Source organism: Sinocyclocheilus rhinocerous, unplaced genomic scaffold (assembly GCF_001515625.1).
Source record: "Sinocyclocheilus rhinocerous isolate Xijiao unplaced genomic scaffold, SAMN03320098_v1.1 scaffold1186, whole genome shotgun sequence".
Classification (NCBI taxonomy): domain Eukaryota; kingdom Metazoa; phylum Chordata; class Actinopteri; order Cypriniformes; family Cyprinidae; genus Sinocyclocheilus; species Sinocyclocheilus rhinocerous.
Genome location: NW_015630341.1, coordinates 441,182 through 449,756, shown reverse-complemented (window position 1 = coordinate 449,756; position 8,575 = coordinate 441,182). Strand labels below are relative to the sequence as shown.

The 8,575-nt window shown below is 33.1% G+C and overlaps 1 pseudogene; it reads right to left on the bottom strand.

Moving 5' to 3' along the window:
* The window catches only part of LOC107740068 (mitofusin-1-like), a 21,609-nt pseudogene that overhangs the window by 6,246 nt on the left and 6,788 nt on the right, over positions 1–8,575 (bottom strand).

Here is an 8,575-nt window from a genome sequence, read left to right as displayed (position 1 = left end):
CTCACACACACACACACACGCACACACACCGTCATGGCCGACTCTAAAGGGTTAAAGGTTCAAATCTGCTGCAGCCGTCAAACTAAAACAACAAATTTAATGCAAAAACTGCAGCAAATCTAAACCCTAAACGTCAGCAGCTCTCCAATTCATCTCACAGCAGCATGAACATAAAAGCAAAATCATATCAACAAAACAATGCAATGACATGGAAACAAGGGGGTCAAAAACAGTGGGGTCAAAAAGTCTCAAAGCACCACCTTTTTTCAAATTTAATACAAGATATCTGAACGTCTTGGTATCAACTGAGTTTAAATGAAGTATCTATTGGTCAAATAGGGCTGCACGATTAATCGAAATAAAACTGAAATCACAATAATCGCTTAGTGCAATTATCAAAACGCAAAGGCTATTATTTAATTAAATAAATATATACGCTGTGTGTTGCATTTACATGCTTTAGGGGCTTCCTGTGGTTTTGCGTCAAGATAAAAGTTCAATGGTTTAAAGTTTGAAAATGATTTAAGACAACCATAAATATTAGTATTGTACTTTTACAATTATGATGTAGAATAATTTTTTTTCCTCATGTTTATATCCTTATTTTGTTTTGTTTTTATTTTACCATTTTTATTGGTTTTATTTAGTAATTTTTTTAATATTTTTATTTAGTAATAGTATTTAGTAATATTATTCATTTAGTAATTATTATTTAATATAATAAATTATTCTTATTTATGATCAATTATTATTATAATAATTTAGCAATTATTATTATTATTATCACAAAAATCACCCTAGCCCAATAGCAATATTTCTTGTTTTATTTTTATTTAGTAATTTCAATATTTTTATTTAGTAATAATAATAATAATTTTTATTTTATATAATCACAATATTATAACAGAATTTTTGGCCAAATTGTGCAGTCCTAGTCCAATAGCAATATTTCCCATTTTGTTTTTATTTAGTAATAATAATAATTATTATTTTATATAATCCCAACATTATCTACACATTATATAACATTATATTTGGCACAGCAAACCTGGATTTTTTTCTTTTCTTTAAATCGCATTTTAAATTGCAATCACATTTATTCTCAGAAAATAAACCTGGCATTGCATATTACAAATATTGTTGGTTCCTTGAAGAATTGCTTTTGTTTCTCTTTCTTAAGTCGCTTTGTATAAAAGCATCTGCTAAATGCAAAAAAAGTAAATGGATTTCAATGTGGTCTCAGATTTTTTGGACTTCACTGTGTTTGTGTGATTCTTCTAAAAAACAACATAATATCAACAAAAGTGCATTTGTTTAAACCCCCAAAAAGAAACTTGTGTGTGTGTGTGTGTGAGTGTGTGTGAGAGTGTGTGTGAGAGTGTGTGTGTGAGTGAGAGTGTGTGTGTGAGTGTGTGTGTGTGAGACTGTGTGTGAGAGTGTGTGTGTGTGCGTGTGTGTGTGTGTGTGTGTGTGTGTGTGTGTGAGAGTGAGAGTGACACATACAGCAAAATAAGTCCATCCATACTAAATGAACAGAAAGAAGAGGGTGAAACAAATTCAAACTGAACTAAAGAAACGAATGTCCTCGCCTCAGTAAATCTAGACTTCAGCAATGACGACACAGATTGAGGAATACAGACACTAACTAAACTGGGTTAAACTAACTAAACTTCACCAGATTAAACCCTGAACGCTGCTCAGAAACTGGACGTATTCATACAAGGAGGAGAGGAAAACCTCTCTAGATGTAGAGTCGATGACATCTGGAAGTCGTTTCGGATGTAAGTGCCTGCTAAATGAAGGATTAATACGAAAAAAACACAGTCTTTCAAGCAAACCCCCTTAAAGTCGACAGAAAATGATGTTTTTGTTTTTTCAGACTAGTGCTGCCTTAACTGTCACCGTCGCACCTGTGGGACGCTTGGCGCTCTTTTAATTTGTTGTCCTTTTTCTCTATCAAATATTTTAGTAATCATCATAAATTATATATCGTTTGAAAGCTTAGAAGCCCAAGATTCATCCTGTGAAACCCAGGCGGTCTCCTCCCCCTTAGTGGGCGGAGTCAAGTGTCATTACGGTCTTTTACAATCAAAACTTTTTATAATCTTGACAAAAAACATATCTGGTCTGAGTCTCAGGATTCAGGAGGTTATTTTGTGATAGAAGTAATGTTGACAGAGAAATCTAGACCTTTGTGACAAAAAAATGCATTAAAAAAATTCAATGGAGTTTTGGTGGCACCCGGTGGCTGTTTGTGGTATAACGCCCTAAATAAAATCTCACAGGAACCTGTTTTTTTTCATATCAACTTCAAAATTGGAACATAACTTATTTAGACATAAGGCTTTACTTTTTTAGCAATTTTAGAGTAAACCTGTTATGTAAAATTTATTTTATATAACATATAATTAAAATTGTACAGTGCATTTTCTTTACAGTAAATTTAAACTTCTATAACTTTTTGATATTTTAATTTTTTTGAAATAATTCCACTTCTGCAATAATCTGCTGACTGTTTTCTTTAAAAAATAGGCCAACCTTTCATCAAACTTTTTGATATTTTAATTTTTTTGAAATAATTCCACTTCTGCAATAATCTACTGACTGTTTTTTTTTTTTAAATAGGCCAACCTTTCATCAGTATTCCAAAGTGTTCATGAATTATAATAATTTAAGTTTGGATAGTGCACTATTTTAAAAAATTTGGGGTGACAGTTAAAGGGTTAATAAGTTTCCAGTGGCTCAAGCTTCATAAAGGTACATGCTGTATGTAATCATGTAGGGAATGCACATTTTCAGCTCTTTATCTGAGCTCATGTACAAAACTGTGAACCGTTTCACCCACTGCTTACTGTAAACATGAGTTAATCGTCTGAATCGGTTCACGCATTCGAATGAAACTAATACTAACGCGACTTTAAAACGATGGAGGATTTCTATTGTAGATTCCATTGGCAGCTACTAAATATGATTTTTTTAGTTTGTTTTGGTTTTGGCTCCCACGGTTTCTGCCACTTGCCTCAAACGATCTCTCAAAGTTGTGGAACTCCTTCAGTCGCTCCTGAAACCCTTCAGCTAAAGCGCCACCTGTAAACACACACACACACACACACACAGACACGCATCTTTATTATGCCCTGTAATCTAATTATAACAGTTTATTTCATGCATGTTAAAGGAAACCAGTTGTGCAACCCACCAATAACGTTAGGGCACTACGACTAACAATTCAACCTCTAGAAATATATTCTCGCTCAGTCTGAATTACCCTTTAGGACAGTTTGCAAATTTGGATTTCACAAACCACAAAGCCAGCCGTGTACGGTACTGTTTGATAATGCTTGCAGTAGGAATACATTTCTCTTTTTATCACATACAGCATTTTTTTCCCCTGGTATATAAATATACAAAAATATATTCCTAAAATCAAATTTAAAATACATATATATTTTAATAAATATATAAATAAATATATATTTAGATAATTAATAATAATATTTAATATAAGTTACTAAAAGATTTTCAATCCGAATATATTTATATTGTCCAAAAAAAGAAATAAATTTAATAGAAACATATATATCCAACACAGCAAGTTTGCATCATCACAAAAATATTTTAATATAATTAGCAATGTTTCGGTCAATTGTCCTTCCTCAGGCTTTACTCAAAATTTATTTTAAGAATGGAAATGTTATTTCCTTACCTCTTAAAGAGCATTTTGTAACATATTTTGGCATTTGAAGGTTTAAACTAAATATATTTTCAATAAAAAAAATTATATATATATATATATATATATGTTAAATATAAATATATAACAATTTATATATTTATAATAATACAAAACTTAAAGGTGACATATGATGAAAATCTGACTTTTCCAGGTTTTAAGTGCTATAATCATGTCCCCTGTGCATCTACCAACCAAGGAAACGTGAAAAAGATTAACCCAGTAACTTTTGTTTTGGTCAGCCTTTTTCTGCAAGCGTCTGAGAAAACCAGTGCGTCTGATTTCGCTCCCTTGGTGACGTGGCAAAGGGATCTCATTATAATATTACCGCCCCTTAATCTGTAAACTTCCACTCAAGGCGCAGTCATTTTGATTTCACAAGCGATAACAGTGTACCGGTATTTTGAGCTGAAACTTCAGACACATTCTGGAGACACCAGAGACTTATATTACATATTGTAAAAAGGGGCATAATATGTCTCCTTTAAACTTTTAATACGGAAAAAAAAAAATTAAGAATGTTGGCAACTAAACAGTTTCAGTTCCCATTGACTTTTATTGTATGGACAAAAAAATACAATGGAAGTCAATGGGTACCAAAACCGTTTGGTTATCAATGTTCTTCAAAATATAATTTTTGTGTTCGGCAGAAGAACAAAAGTTCTGGAATGAAATGAGTGTGACAGTTTAATTTCAGTGTGAACTGTTCATTTAAATACCCAAATCTGATTCCCATCCATCAGATGTGATGCTGGCTCGTGCGTGCTTTCACATTGAGCAGCATTAACTACACAGAGCCGTTGTTCACTGACGAGCTGCGCAAAAAATCGCGCGAATATGAACGTGGTTTTACGCAGCTCGTCAGTGAACAACGGCTCTGTGTAGTTAATGCTGCTCAATGTGAAAGCACGCACGTGATGGAGATTTACCGCTGATTACAGAACCGGCTTTCTGACAAGATGCGCGTTAAATATCGCATGCGATTTATCGTGCAGCCCTACTCAGGCTCTTACCCATCTCTGGCATACCCTGCGCCCGCTGCATCCGCGAGTTCAGCACCTCCTTCGCCGACACGAAGAAAATACGATTCGGCGCTTGAGAGCGATCCACAACCTTCAGCTCCTCCACCAGGAAGTTCACGCACCTGTCCGTGTGCTGCTTTCGCACCTGAGACCATTAAACAACCGCAAATCAATGACAGATTTACAGATACACTCACTTCACTTTGGGAAACTCTGGAGTAGAGGTGACCAATATAGATTTTTATTATTATAATTATTACAATAATTAGTATACTATGTTATTACAATTTAAAAATGAATAAATATGGGAAAAAATTATTTGAATTTAAAAATGAATCTGTAAAATATAAATATTATTTAGATGGGAACTTCTTTATTATAGTATTTTTCACAAGTAAAGACATTTTTAATCATATTTTGTCAAATAAGGACAGAGTAGTGCTAATTAAAAAAAACAAAACAATTTATTTTCAAGGATTTAAAATTTGGTGATGGTGTTCGCGACACTGTCAAAATAAAAGTCCCATGCACCATCAAAATAAAAGTCCCATGCACCATCAAAATAAAAGTCCCATGCACCATCAACATAAAAGTCCCAAGCACCATCAAAATAAAAGTCCCATGCACCATCAAAATAAAAGTTTCAACACATCAGCCAAATAGAAATGCTTGTTGGTCGATGCCTATAATTAATAAATGGCAAATATCGGCCGATATATTGGTCTTGGTGATATCTACTGGTCCACGACTAATCTGCTGTGAGCCAAATAAACTTACATCGTCCATGTATTCTGGTTCGGCAGCAGACGCGTCCCAGCGATTGTTCAGGATGAAGATGTTAGGCTTTGACAGGCGTTCATTGACCTTGTGGAAGAAATGCTTCTCCTTTAAAAAGAAATAACAAAGAGGTTGAGTTCACTAGAGGTCGTGTGATGGAAACACACACACGCATGCTGGCAGCGTAAAGACAACACACGTGTGTTCACTCTTATCTAATCAGCTGTTGAGCAGCAATAAACTACAGCATTCAATCCGGCGGCTGAAGAACGTGCACTTAAACACAGAAATACAGGAACATCTGAACTCATGTGAGCATCACATCAAATGAGAAATAATGTGAAATCTAAAACTTTGAGATATGGATGTATCTGAAATATTGGCTTGTTCAGAACAGCACTAAAACTAAAACCATTAAAAAAAATAATTACTTAAAATAAAATAAACTTGATCTGAAATTTATATAAATATACAACATTTAGTTTAACAATGTACTAAAAACTAAAACTAAAATAAATATAAAAAAATATATAGACATATAAAAATGACAAAAACGTTCAACAAAACTACTAAAACTTTAAAATTAAAATTAAAATATAAAAATAAAACCTAATTCAAAATATTAATAAAAACTATAAAAATATCTCAATGATACTAAAATAACACTGATTCAGAGTGGAATACTTTATATAATATTTATTTGTATATACTTTATATAGTAAAATCAGTATGCATATATGGGGGGGATTTAACAGAAATTAAATAAATCTATAAATAATTTATTAAATAAGTTATACAATGCAAAAAAAAAAAATAGTTTGATGAAGTGCAAGCATAAATTAATAAATTAAATAATATATGACTTTTTTTTTTTTAATCTAAAATAATACAAAGACATGAAATGAAAATTAAAATGCAGCAGACAAAATAAAACAAATTAATATTTCATGATGTTTTCAAATACATTATGATATATCAACTTGTTCTATATTTCACATTCTTTTCCGAAACAAATTATTTTAAAAAAATAAGTAAATGTAATTCACAATTTATTTATTTATGCTTACATTTTATTGCAACATTCAATGATGCATTTATCATTTTATTATATATTTATTTAATTTCATGTGTTAAACCCCTGCACACGTATACAGTACGTGTTCTGTTCTCAATGTCAAACAGTGTTTCTAACCACTTTAACTTTATTTCCAAGTAAAACAGGATACAAGCTATTAAAAAGAAAGAAATGTAGAGCGGATGTCATCGTAAAATCATGAGAAGTGGGAGTTAAAGATCAGCGGTTGGAGAGTAAAACTACAAACTAGTGTTGTATGCTGCACATTTTGGCAAATGCTTTAGGTATTTCTATGCATATGGAACATTTGCAGACTGTGTACAGTATACTATAAAAGCTTCAGATAAAGCTGGTAATAATGCCATTCCGGACTATTGAGTCTTTTCCCTAAATAAATACAAATGAGACATTTAGTTTAGTTTTGGCCTGAAGAAAGGTTCTAGGATTGCTCCTGATGTTTTATAATGGGGTGTTTATCTGCCCTTTAGGAAAATCCCCAGAGAGAGGCCCTGAAATCCACTGAAGCATCCTGGGATAGCAGGCGTTTGTGTGCGAGCAGAGTCTAAACGCAGCGCTGCATTCTTCAGAGCGACCCCTCCTGCGCCGCATACTTTCCCATATTAGCACACTACAAACACAGCATGTGACGGCAGCACTCGCCGCTCCAGACGAGTCGGATTAAAGGGGTCATATGATGCTGCTAAAAATAACATTATTTTGTGTATTTGGTGTAATGTGTTTATGTGGTTTAAGGTTCAACACATTATTTTCCACATACTGTACATTATTGTTTCTCCTCTATGCCCCGCCTTTCTGAAACACGCCGATTTTTACAAAGCTCATCGGTCTGAAATGCAAGGTGTGCTGTGATTGGCCAGCTATCCAGTGCGTTGTGATTGGCCGAATACCTCAAGCGTGTGACGGGGGCGTGTTAGAACGAGGCGTTTTAGGTAGGTGTGGCTGACTCTTAACTTTTATAAAGAATATCTCTTTGGGTTTGAGACTTTAGTCTTTGCAACTTCAGGGATCTTATCTATTCATGAACAGCTTGTAACACTCCAAAGACAAAGGAAAACTTGAAATCGCATCATATGACCCCTTTAATGCTTGACTGTTCATAACGCAGTGTTCATTTCTCACGCTCTATGCACTGCATGCTAACGACTCACCGTGTTCATGAGAGTGGACTCAGAGTTCGCCACCAACACAAACACATCCGCGTCCAGACAGAATTTATCGATCCAGCTGTCCAGCTGTGTGGTGACGTCAGTTCCAGGGCTGAAAGAAAACATCAGAAAAATACACACTATAATTCAAAGGTTTAGAGTCATTCATACTTGTATTCAGCGAGGATGCATTTAATGGATCAAAGGTGACAGCAAAGACTATTATAATGTTTCCAAAGCTTTGTCAAATAAATGCGAAATCACGATTTCCATAAAAATATGAAGCAACGTTGATAATAATAAATAGGAATGTTTCTCGAGCAGCAAAACATACATATATGTATATATATATATATATATATATATATATATAAATTTGTACAGATTTATTACAAACTAAATAATAAGAGAGGCATCTGAAATCAAACTTTTTTTTCCATTTTCAAACTTTTATGTTTTTTCCCAAATTCTACGAATTTTAATTTTCCTGGATTCCGTCTTAATGTCCCATCACAATTACATTTTAATCATCAAAAAGTAAATCTTTTCAGTTGATTTCATGATCGACTTTCATGCACTTTAAGAACCAGTTCTATGACGAAAGACGCTAGTGCAAAATGTGATCCATTGAAATCCATTAACATTTTTCATAAATTCTGCATTTTCTTTTTGCATTTTTCTGGATTCCGTGTTAATGGCTTAATTAAATTTTAACCACCAGAAATTATATCTTATGAATTGATTTAATACAATTTGTACATACTGTACATATATATATATATATATATATATAAATTTGTAC